Genomic DNA, 11,776 nt, shown 5'->3' with positions numbered 1-11,776 from the left:
ACTGTTAAAACAAAAAACAACTGCAAAACCTAAAGAAAATTAATGATCTAGTCCAAACCAGCCTTTTACCAACGAGGTCACTGAAGTGCGGAGAGGTGAACTGACTTGTCTCATCTTACACAGCAAGTCACTGGCAGAGCTTGACCTGAAACCCAAAGCCGAGTGTTTCCTATTACCTCCAGGTCCTTCAGTCCACCCCTCCCGGGGCTCTGCCTTGGGAATTGGTATTGGTGACAAAGGGAATAGAGAGGAACATGCATAGAGCTCTCCATTTAGATTGACATATTCGCACTGTGCCAGGGCATCAGCAAGAAACAGTGCAAGCTCCAAGAGTGCTCATCCCAACCCTTTTCCCCCTCCCCATCCTCTCTCATAAGCAACTTCTGCTAAAAGGTCTGAGAAGATAAGGGAATCTCAGATGACTCTCACTAGGGTGTAAATGACTCCCACCATGATTTTTATTTTATCAAGACATAACTCTAAAAACAGTTTGATGGATAGTGTGCCAGGCAGTAGGATGAAGACAGATAGGGAAACTGCCTGGGGTCATGAAGAAGGTGGAGGCACTGAGGCCCTGAGTGATTTTATAAAGTGCACCTTAGCAAATGTCCAGCACTATGGGTTCTTAACTTCACTCAGGACCCACAAGGCCCCACGTTCTGACAGATTTTATCAGAAAAATTGCACTCAGTCATGTTTCATTCATTTTCCTTGGAGAGTTCCCAGGTTACATAGAACTGAGATAATCTCCCACCTCACCGCCACTCCCACGAAGACACTCCATGTTTCTGTTTGCAATACGGTCTTATGTGGATCAATATTAGATTTTCATGGTGCTCTTTGCATTTTGCAACTATTGCTCAAGCTGGAGACCGAAAAAGAGCCCTAGCTTTAGAGTCAAAGGCCCCTGGGTTCCAGTTTCAGCTGAGAGACTGTGAGCACATCACTAGCCCACTCTGATCCTGTCTCCTAGTAGTATAATCACCTATTTCCCATCAATTATGAGGCTGGAGAGAAAAGTGCCCACTCTGTGTCCAGTACACAGTAGGAGCTTAGTAAGCTTAAGCTCTCTTGCTTCCTCACTATCCTAAAGTGTTAGCGGAAAGACAAGAGATGTGGGGAACAGCACCTGACGGTCTTTTTGCCAAGTCCAAGGCTGTCCACGTTCGGGGTGGGGAGAAGCAGTTCCCCCACATAACCTGTAGGTGGCACCAGAGCAGCGCGGGAGCCGAGGGTTCAGCTCCAGCCTTCCTGGAAACCCGCGCAGGGCGGAATAGGGCGAGGCAGAGGTGGTGCACACCGCTCAGATGGGCAGCGACAGGAGTGTGGCTGTGGATGAGTCCATACTGTTTAAAATGGACACATGGGTCTTCTGGCTAATATCCTCTCTTTGGTAGGGTGATCATATGCTTTAGCATCCAAATCCAGACACTTCGGAGAGTGAAAAGGGGACACTGTGATAATTGCACCAGGACAGCAGACATAACCTGAGCTGTACCTTACAAACCAGAACATATGGTCACCATACCCTCCGGTCAATTTTTCTTCCTTGTTTCCATTCTTTTAATTGTTTTTCTTTTTAAACACACAGCATTCTCTTTCTCGAAGCACCACTGTCTTTGAAAATGCCCTTGCCTTCGGGATATTTTCGACCATGTTTATGTCTGAACATTTTAGCATCTTTAGTCTGAACAGTTTCTCTGAACACATCTCAAAGGCTGGTTTTAGCTTCCAGTCAGAAGACTCTATTCCTGGCTTACCATCCCCATGACTCAAGAATTAAAGGTGTCAGAGGTGGAACAGTGGCCCTTATCTTAACTTTGGTGCCTCTTTGCCAAATTTATTCCTGTAAATTTTTTTTTTTTGAGATGGAGTCTCGCTCTGTCACCCAGGCTGCAGTGCAGTGGTGCAATCTCGGCTCACTGCAACCTCTGCCTTCCAGGTTCGAGTGATCCTCCTTCCTCAGCCTCCCAAGTAGCTGGTACTGTAGGCGCCCATCACCACGCCTGGCTACATTTTTTTTTCTTTTCTTTTCTTTTTTTTTTTAAGACGGAATCTCACTCTGGCCGCCCAGGCTAGAGTGCAGTGGTGCAATCTCGGCTCGCTGCAACCTCCACCTCCTGGGTTCAAGCAATTCTCCTGCCTCAGCCTCCTGAGTAGCTGGGACTACAGGTGCCCGCCACCATGCCTGGCTAATTTTTGTGTTTTTAGCAGAGACAGGATTTCACCACTTTGGCCAGGCTCGTCAGAAACTCCTGACCTCTCCAACCGCCTCAGCCTCCCAAAGTGCTGGGATTACAGGCGTGAGCCACCGCACCCAGCCCTGTTTCTGTAATTTTGTTCTGAGTGTTCGTGTCCGTCATCTATTTGAATTTACGTATGTTGATTTATTGAATTGCAAGTAGAGAAGTCCCATTAAGCACGATTTTTATATTTCCAAGATTACTCCATTCAACTCCAAATTAGCATGCCATTTATCCCCTTGTTTCTGAACGTCTTCACTTAATAGTCTCATGAACATCCATCCATTGCAAAAAGGACTCGAACTGTTCTCACTCCCATTTTTAGTTGATTCATTGCTATCCAAGTAATGATTTCTCTGGGGGAGTCATTAGTAGACAATTGTTCTCTTAAATTTATTTTTATATTTGGATCCTGCTAGTTAATATCTCTCGTTCTGTCATTCTCACATTGCAACAAATGACCATGGGTTTCTGTCTCAACCTAAAATCTAGGTTAGAAATTTGGTTTTATCTGAATAAGGTATTAACAGATAATGTGAGAAAAAATTTAATTTACTGAAACTTCTCAGCTAATAATGACACTCATGGTCACAAATATGTATGTAAGCAAGCAGAAAATTGAGCTGTAAATATGCAAACTCTTAAAATATTATGTTTAGAGACAAGATTTTCCTTTTTTTCTTTTTAGTAAAGTATATTTGCTATGGTTGGAATGATTGTGTCTCCTTTAAAATTCATATTGGAACTTAAACCCCAATGTGATAGAATTAAGAGGTGGAGTCTTTAGGAGATGACTAAGCTGTAAGGGAGGAGCCCCCTCATGAATGGGATTAGTGACCTTATGAAAGGGCTTGAGGGAGCTACCTAGCTTGGTTTTCTTCTTTTGTTTTTCTGTCTTTTCCATCATGTTAGGACATACTGTTCAAGGTGCCATCCTAGAAGCAGAGAGCAGCCCTCACTAGACTACACACCTGCTGGCACCTTGATCTTGGACTTCCCAGCCACCAGAACAGTGAGAAATAAATTTTTATTCTTTACCTATTACCCAGTCTCATATATTTCATTATAGCAGCACAAATGGACTAAGACAGTATCTTACATACAATGAGGTGCATATACCTTAAGTTACAACTCTATATTTTTTTTGTTTTTGAGATGGAGTCTCTCTCCATTTCCCAGACTGGAGTGCAGTGACTCGATCTTGGCTCAGTGAAAACTCCGCCTCCTGCATTCAAGCAATTCTCCTGCCTCAGCCTCCCGAGTAGCTGGCATTACAGGCGCCTACCACCACGCCTGGCTAATTTTTGTATGGTAGTAGAGATAGGGTTTCACCATGTTGGCCAGGCTATTCTTGAACTCCTGACCTCAAGTAATCTGCCTGCCTCAGCCTCCCATGCTGCTGGGATTACAGGTGTGAGCCACTGCATCTGGCCAACTCCGTAGTATTTACATATGTGCACATTCATGTAACCACCACTCAGCTCAAGATACAGATGTTCCCAACAACACAGAGGGCTCCCTCTTGCCCCTACTCAGTTGCTGTCCCCTCAAAGTTAACCGGGATCCTGACCTCTGTCACCATGGATTAGTTTTGCCTGTTCTTCAACTTCATATACATGGAATCATTCAGTATGTGCACATTTGTGGCTGGCTTCTTTCATTCAACATAATCCTGTGAGATTTAGCCATGTTTTGGGTACTGGGAGTTGTTTATTTTTCTGGTTGTGTAGTTTTCCATATTTCATTTATTAACCTTCTATTTTTGTCTCTAACTCAGTGTCTTGTGGGGTCTATTGGTCCTTTTTAGCTAGATTGATATTAAGCATCTTCTTATCAATGGAGCTTAGGACATTTTTAGAAAGCAAAAGCCTAATAAACCCAAGCCCCCCAATCTTAAGCCAAGTTTCCTTCTCACGCCTGCTTCAGTTGCTCTTCTTCATGTGGTATTTTTTCCCTCACAAAACCGATGGAAATTAAGAAACCCAAAAGCTCTTCATCATGTTATCAGCTTAGGGATGCTTGTCATATGAATAACAGGGTAGATATTTATAATCTGAAATGTTAAAATAACTATAGCAAACACTTACATAGCACTGACTGCTGTTCAAAGTGCTTTACATATATTATTTTCATCAAAACAACTCTGTGAAATAGACACTATTTTGTCATCCTCATATTTTAGATGGGGAAATGGAGGCACAGAGAGACCATGTAACTTTCCCAAGATGGTAGAGCCAGGACTTGAACCTGTGTTTTCTGGTTTTAGAGCCTGCACCCTTCACCACCACACCATATTGTGTAGCATTATACTTCATGTGGTTAAAGTATTTTCTTCTATTGGGAGCATTTTCTGAGTAATTTGAATGTTATAAATTTGCTTCAAAGAATACAAGTAAATCGAAATGGAAGATCTGATATAGAATGTGTGGCATTCATGAATAAATTATAGGACTCTCTGGTTTTAACTAATAATTTGCTTATCTTGTGACTTTTGTCAGCAGGGCTGTAATGTGCTTGCCTCATTTTCCTTCTCTTCAACAGGAGGAGATGGGCTCAGAGACAGGCAAAATTTATCATAAAATCTCATCACACTTGCCCTCACCATCTGGAAGCTGGAGGTAGGTTTGTGAAATTTTGTCTGAGAAAGAGTTGAATGCTGCTTGTAGCATAGCGAGTTTTAAAAAGATGGTTTTACTCTCCAATTCTGTTGCACAGGGTCCTGTGAGTTTTGGCAATTAACATAAGTGGCCAACAGTTTTCTCACAAAGATTATCAGGGTTCTAGAGGAAATTATCTTCCAGTTTTAATCTGCTGCTTAAGTGCTCTATTTCTTTATAGATGAACTAATTAATTCTCAGTCGCTTGTTTTTATTAAACATTTCTCTGCCTGTGTACGCTGTGCTTTGTCTCTTTATGCCAAGCCCCAGGTATTGTCTTCTAAGTGCATGAAAAAGGTCATTGAAATATTCTCTCTCTCAAACTCCTGGGTTCAAGTGATCTTCCCCCATCTGCCTCCTGAGTAGCTGGCATTACAGCTGTGCACCACTGTACACACACACACACACACAAACATGCATATAGGCACACAGACATCCACATGTATACACACAGAGAGAGACATACACATATCCACACATACTCATTAGATATACATTTACACTCACAAACACACATGTGCACACACACTCATATACACACCTTGTTTCCATCTTCTTCTCAGGATTCAGAGCTCTCAGAGAGTGGAAAGAGTCTTCTACCATGAGTCTAGGATTGACGGTGCAACCTTGCCCAAGCATCTTCCCTCTTGAGATCTTGTTTATGATAATAAACATCCTTACCCACCAATTAGGGTTATTTTGAAGACAAAACAGAAAAAATAACAGAATTATGGCACGTTGTATATTAAAAAAAAATTAAGGTTGACCAAAAAGAGGTCTGGCCTTTGTTCTAGACTCCTGGGAGGTAACTGTCAACATGTAATGTCTGATAGGAATATCTTTGTCTGGGGATTTTGACTCATTATGGATGGTCTAATAATGAGATTTAGGGTGGGGACTAGCCAGGCCAGGAAAAGTGACTATGTGATTTAGAGTCTGAGCTTTAGGTCCCTCCTGGAAGGACTGGAGACTGGAAACTGAGAGCAGCCACATGGACAATCAAGCATGCCTCTGTGATGAAGTTCCAGTAAAAACCCTGAACACCGAGGCTTGAGGGAGCCTCACTGGCTGGGAATACTCCATGTGTATTGGCACATAGCAAAGCCGGGAGGGTAATGCACTCTGACTGCATGGGGAAGGGATAATGGACACTCCATGCCTGCTGCCCTCCTGGACTCAGCCCTATGCCTTTCTTCCCCTGGCTGATTTTAATCTGTCTCCTTTCCATGTAATCAAGCCATAACTATGAGTATAACAGACTTCTGTGAGTTGTAGCCAGTTCTTAGAGGTAAGCAAGCAGAGTTGATCTACTGCCTGCTTGAAAAAACTATTTAAAAATCCCTAAACCAAAGAAGGCCAGAGCTCTCGTGAATCTGACCCAACAGATTTTGAAGCCAAAGCTGAGGGTATTGGAAGCCAGGGCCAAGCCAGACAGAGATGAGGCTCCTGGGAGGGAACAAGTGCAGTCTTGCTCAGGCTGCAGTGTCTCTGGGCTATAGCTGGACAAGGGCTCCCTCTGGGTCACAGCTTCTAGGGACAGAGTTTGGGGTAGTTTGACTGTCTGATTTGTAGGACTCTGGTGATGAGCTCAGCTGGGAAACTGTGGTAATGGGAAGAGAATGGTTTTGCTTTTTTAAATCATCTACCTCCTGTATGCTTGGATCCACATTGGAACTCAGTGTGGAAACTGCCTTTGAACAGCCTAAGCCTGAACTCTGGGCCATGTGTCCAGTTTCCTGGCCTCCAGCTTTGTTCACTTCTTACCCTACCCATCACTGATGTCAGATCCATCCTCCCAAATATCCTTTCATCATGTTACCCTCCCCACCACCTCATGGCACCTTCTACACAACAGGAAATGCCTCCCACCTCAGCCTGGCATTCAAGGTTCTTTTGATGTGGCCACCTCTCACCACACCACCACATCTCCCTGTGGGCCCTGCCAACTTGAATCAATTTTTCGTACCCACGAGCTGAACTTTCCCACCTCCATACTGTTGCTTACACTGTGACCTTCCTGTGCATGTTCTTTCCCTCTTCCCAAGTCCAAATGCTATAGACTGAAGTGTGTCTCCTGAAAATTCATACTTGGAGCCCTAACCCTGTATGTGATTGTATTTGCAAACAGAGCTCTTAGGAGGTAAAGTGAAGTGAGGGAGGAGGGGCAGAGCAAGATGGCTGAATAGTAGTCTCTGCCAATCACTCCCCCTGTGACCTGGCTGGCTTCAGGTGAGACCCAGCACATTCCCAGCTATGGCGGCTGTGGTGAGAGACTTCTTCTGCCTGAGAAAAGCAGAGGGAAAGGTAAAAGGGACTTTGTTTTGCAGCTTAGGTACCTGCCTGGCCACAATGGGGTAGAGCATCAAATGGGCTCTTCTGGTCACTGATCTTGGGCCTTGGCTATTAAACAGAATTTCTGGGCCTTTCCTAGGCCAGAGGGGAGCCCACTGCCCTGAAGGGTGAGTCCCAGGCCTGGAAGCATTCACCACAAGTGACTTAAGAGCCCTTGGGCCCTAAGTGAACATCGACAGTAGCCTGGCAGCACTCCCTGTGGGCCTGTGGTGGTGGCCACAGGGTGAGGCTCCTCTGCCTGTGGAAAGGGAAAGACAGAGTGGCAAGGACTTTGTCTCATGGTTTCAGTGTCTGTTCAGCCACCTTAGAATAAAGCACCAGGTAAATTTCTAAGCTTTTTGACTGCAGTCCCTGGCTCCCAGATAGCATCTCTGGACCCGCCAGGGCCTGAGGAAACTCATTGCCCTGAAAGGAAAGACACAAGCCTGGCTGGCTTTGCCACCTGCTGACTCTAGAGCCCCAGGACCTCGAGTGAACATAGGCGATAGCCAGGTAGTGTTGACAGTGGGCCTTGAGCTTACTCAAGCTTTAGGTCTGACCCAGTGCAGTCCCAGTGGTGGTGGCCATAGGGATGTTGTAACAGTCCACCCCCAGCTCCAAGTGGCCCAGCAGAGAGAGAGAAATGGAGGGAGGGAGGGAGGAAGAGAGAGAGAGAAAGAGAGACAGACAGACAGATAGACTGTTTTTTTTTTTTTTTGGAGAAAAATTACAGGTAGAGAATAAGAGTCTCTAATGCCTGGTAGCCCAGATAATTCTTCTAGATCTTATCCAAGACCATCAGGGCAGTTCCTCTGAGTCTGCAAGAAGCTTAGTGTAACTTGGCTTGGAGTGTCCCCTAACAAAGATACAGTTTAGATCACCACACCCACATCCTTTCAAATACTTGGATGGCTTTCCCAAGGGTGGGTACAAACAAGCCCAGGCTGAGAAGATGGTGGCAGCTTGAAATCAGCCATGGAATATTTGCACCACCAAAAATGGCAAACACTACAGAACAGACTTCTGTTCCCTCCCCAACAGAGAGCCCCTTGTGTAACAACAGCACACCACTGCCCCATCCCTGAGCAGAGTGCTGTGTGTTGCAGCAGAGTGGGGGTGGGTGTCTTCTCCCTTGGGCTACAGAATGCACATTTTTTTCCTCAGCACATGGATCATTCTTAAGGACAGACCATATCTTAGGTCACATGACACATCTTAAAACATTAGAAAAAAAATGAAATAATATCAAACATCTTCTCTGATCACAATGCAATAAAACTAGAAGTAACAAGAGAAATGTTGGAAACTATACAAACACATGGAGATTAAATAATATGCTCTGGAATGACCAGTGAGTCAATGAAGAAATTAAGAAGGAAATTGAAACATTTCTTAAATGATAATGGAAACACAACATGCCAGAACCTATGGGATACGACAAAAGCAGTACTAAGAGGGAAGTTTATGGCTATAAACACCTACTTTAAAAAAGTATAAAAGCATCAAATAAACAACCTAACAATGCATCTTAAAGAAATAGAAAAGCAAGAGCAAAGCAAACCCAAAATTAGTAGAAGAAAAATAATAAAGATCAGAGCAGAAATAAATGGAATTGAAATGAAGAAAACAATCAAAAGCATCAATGAAATGAAAAGTTGGTTTTTGGAAGAGATAAACAACGTTGACAAACTTTAGCCTAAGAAAGACTAAGACATAAAGAAGACATAAGTGAATAAAATCAAAGATGAAAAAGGAAAATTACAACTGATACCGCAAAAATTCACAGGCTCACTAGTGGCTATTATAAGCAAAGCTTTGCATACAATAAGCTATTGTATGCAAAGAAATAGGAAAACCTACTAAAAATGGATACATTTCCAGACACATCCAGCCTGCCAGGATTGAACCATGATGAAATCCAAAACCTGAACAGACCAATAAGAAATAATGAGATCAAAGTGGTAATAAAAAGTCTCCCAGCAAAGAAAAGCCTGGGACCTGGTGCTTCACTGCTGAATTCTACCAAACATTTAAAGAAGAACTAATACCAACCTTACCCAAACTATTCCAAAACTAGAGGCCTTACCCAACTATTCCAACTCATTCTACAAGGCTAGTATTACCCTGATACCAAAACCAAAGAGAGAACTACAGGCCAATATCACTGATGAATATTGATGCAAAAATCCTCCACAAAATATTAGCAAATTGAATTCATCAACACATTAAAGTTGGGGTGCAGTGTCCCAGGTTCACTCAAACCTTCCCCTTTTCCTGTGTGCATCTACTTTGGCTGTGCTCCCTGGTGGCAGTGGTGGTGGCAATGTTGGTGTGTGGGCCTCCGAGGACAAGGGGAAAGTGAGTATGCCCTTCTCTTGCCTCCTGCCAGACGTCTGTAGCCTGCCACCAGCTCTGGCTAGGTCTTCAAACAAAGGATCTGGAGATATTCTTTTCCAATTTCTGGATTGGGAAATGGAGGCAAATTCTGGGTACTAGAGTCAGAACTAAGACGAGGCTGAATTGGGAGAGTCTGGGGTCCTGAGAGGCAGAGACCTGAAACCCTCTAGATCATGTGGGGAACTGGATGTGTGTCCTGGCCAGTTGTTTCTCCCTGTGCCTCAATGTTCCAGGTACCCTTGGAGGGACTGAGATCCTGGGGATGCCTGGAGCCTGGCTGCATGGCCTGGCCACCCTGATGCCTTTGTGTTCTCCATGGCAGGCCAGCAAGGCCGAGGAGAATGGCTCCGACAGCTTCATGCACTCCATGGTCCCACAGCTGGAGCGGCAAATGGAGACCACCCAGAGCCTGGTGGAATCCTATGTGGCTGTTGTCAACAAGACCGTGTGGGACCTCATGGTTGGTCTCATGCCCAAGACCATCATGCAACCATGATCAACAATGTGCATGCACCACCTCATGGGGGCAGGGGGCTCCTGTGGCACTGGGGATGCAGGTGGCCATGTTGGCCTGGCAGAGATGACAACCAGCCCTGTGGGACCAGGTCCAGAGAGAGGGGCATGGTCCAGACCAGGGCTGTCCCATAGAACTATAACGTGGGACTGGGCACAGTGGCCCATGCCTCTAATCCCAGCACTTTGGGAGGCCAAGGCAGAAGGATTGCTTGAGCCCAGGAGTTTGAGACCAGCCTGGGCAACATAGTGAGACCTGGTCTCTACAAAAAAAAATTTTTAAATAGCTGGGCCTGGTGGTGGCACATGCCTGTAGTCCTAGCTACTCAACAGGCTAACCTTGGAGGATCACTTTGAACCAATGAGGTTGTGGCTGCAGTGAGCAGTGATCTTGCCCACTGTACTCCAGCCTAGCAACAGAGAGAGATCCTATCTCCAAAAATTAAAAACTGAGTAGACAGGTGTCCTGGTGGCATGATAGGTCCTGGGTCCCCTCCCAGATCTGTGACCTTGGGCAGGTGACGTTTCCTCTGGACCTCAGTGTCCCCATCTGAGTGAGAAAAGGTGGTGAAGAGATGGGTCTTGGAGTCTAAGTGGTGTAGAAGCCACATCTGAAAAGCCATACTTGGGGCTTCAAGTGTAGCACACAGTCCCAGCAGGACCAGGTGGGGTGGCCAGGGTGGCACAGGCATCAGGTCCCAACCTCCTTCCCTCTTTGCCCACTCTCAGACCAAGGAGTTCATCTTCTTGGAGCTGCTGGCCAACCTGTACTTGCGTGTGGACAAGAACATGCTGATGGAGGAGTCAGCAGAGCAGGCACAGCGGTCATAAACACAATCAGCATGCCCACGGGGGCCCGTGGACAACTCCTGGCTGCAGGTGCAGAGCATCCTAGCTGGATGCAGGTACCAGGGCTGGCCCCCAAGGCCCCAGAGTCCCCCAGCCTCCATGGCTGAGCCTGTAGGCTCTTGGAAAAGGTTCCATGGCCAAGTTGGCTGGCAGACATGGGTGCTCTCTAGAGTCATCAGAGAGGGCAGAGAACTCATGGTTTATGGTGTAGGGGCTGGGAACTTGGAGGGCATTGTGTGTGGGGCTGGACTCTGAGGCGGCCAGAGGCCTAGGAACGTCATCCTGGGCACAACATAACTGTTGTGCAGTCTGAGTCATGCTGCCAGGGCAGGGTATCCAGTTCCCAGTCTGGGAGTGCTGAGAGCCAAATCCACTGCAGAGCAGGGGTGATAGGGTCCCACCTCTTCTATCTGTTGGCAACCCAGTGGTGATCTAGGATAAAATCTTGAGCATCCCATACACATGGTCATCCCACAACACACCTCACAGGCCAGGCAGGAACACACAGCCTCCTTCCCTCCCTCCCGGGTACCACCATAGCTGCTAGTGTGTGACTGAAGGCAGGGTCCCTGGCCCCTGCTGAAACACTACCACCAGCCAGTGGGCTCATGCACCTTGGCCTGTTGCTCCTAGGGGTCACCTGTGCTATTCAGCCAAGGGGACCACAGTCCCTGCTGGCCCAGCTGAGCTCCACTGAGCTAGCCCACCCACCTCCCCTGACACAGACTCTCCCTCTTCTGCTTTTCCCAGCAGGAGGAGCCCAGGCTCACCTATGCCACCTGCAGC

General features: G+C 46.0%; 1 pseudogene; it reads left to right on the top strand.

Moving 5' to 3' along the window:
* The first annotated feature begins 9,926 nt into the window (after positions 1-9,926).
* On the top strand, positions 9,927-10,972 carry LOC112129063 (putative GED domain-containing protein DNM1P34; annotated as a pseudogene).
* The last annotated feature ends 804 nt before the right edge of the window (positions 10,973-11,776 follow it).

The sequence above is a fragment of the Pongo abelii genome, chromosome 16 (assembly GCF_028885655.2).
Source record: "Pongo abelii isolate AG06213 chromosome 16, NHGRI_mPonAbe1-v2.0_pri, whole genome shotgun sequence".
Classification (NCBI taxonomy): domain Eukaryota; kingdom Metazoa; phylum Chordata; class Mammalia; order Primates; family Hominidae; genus Pongo; species Pongo abelii.
Note: the sequence above shows the minus strand (reverse complement) of the source record. Positions and strands in the feature narration are given on the sequence as shown.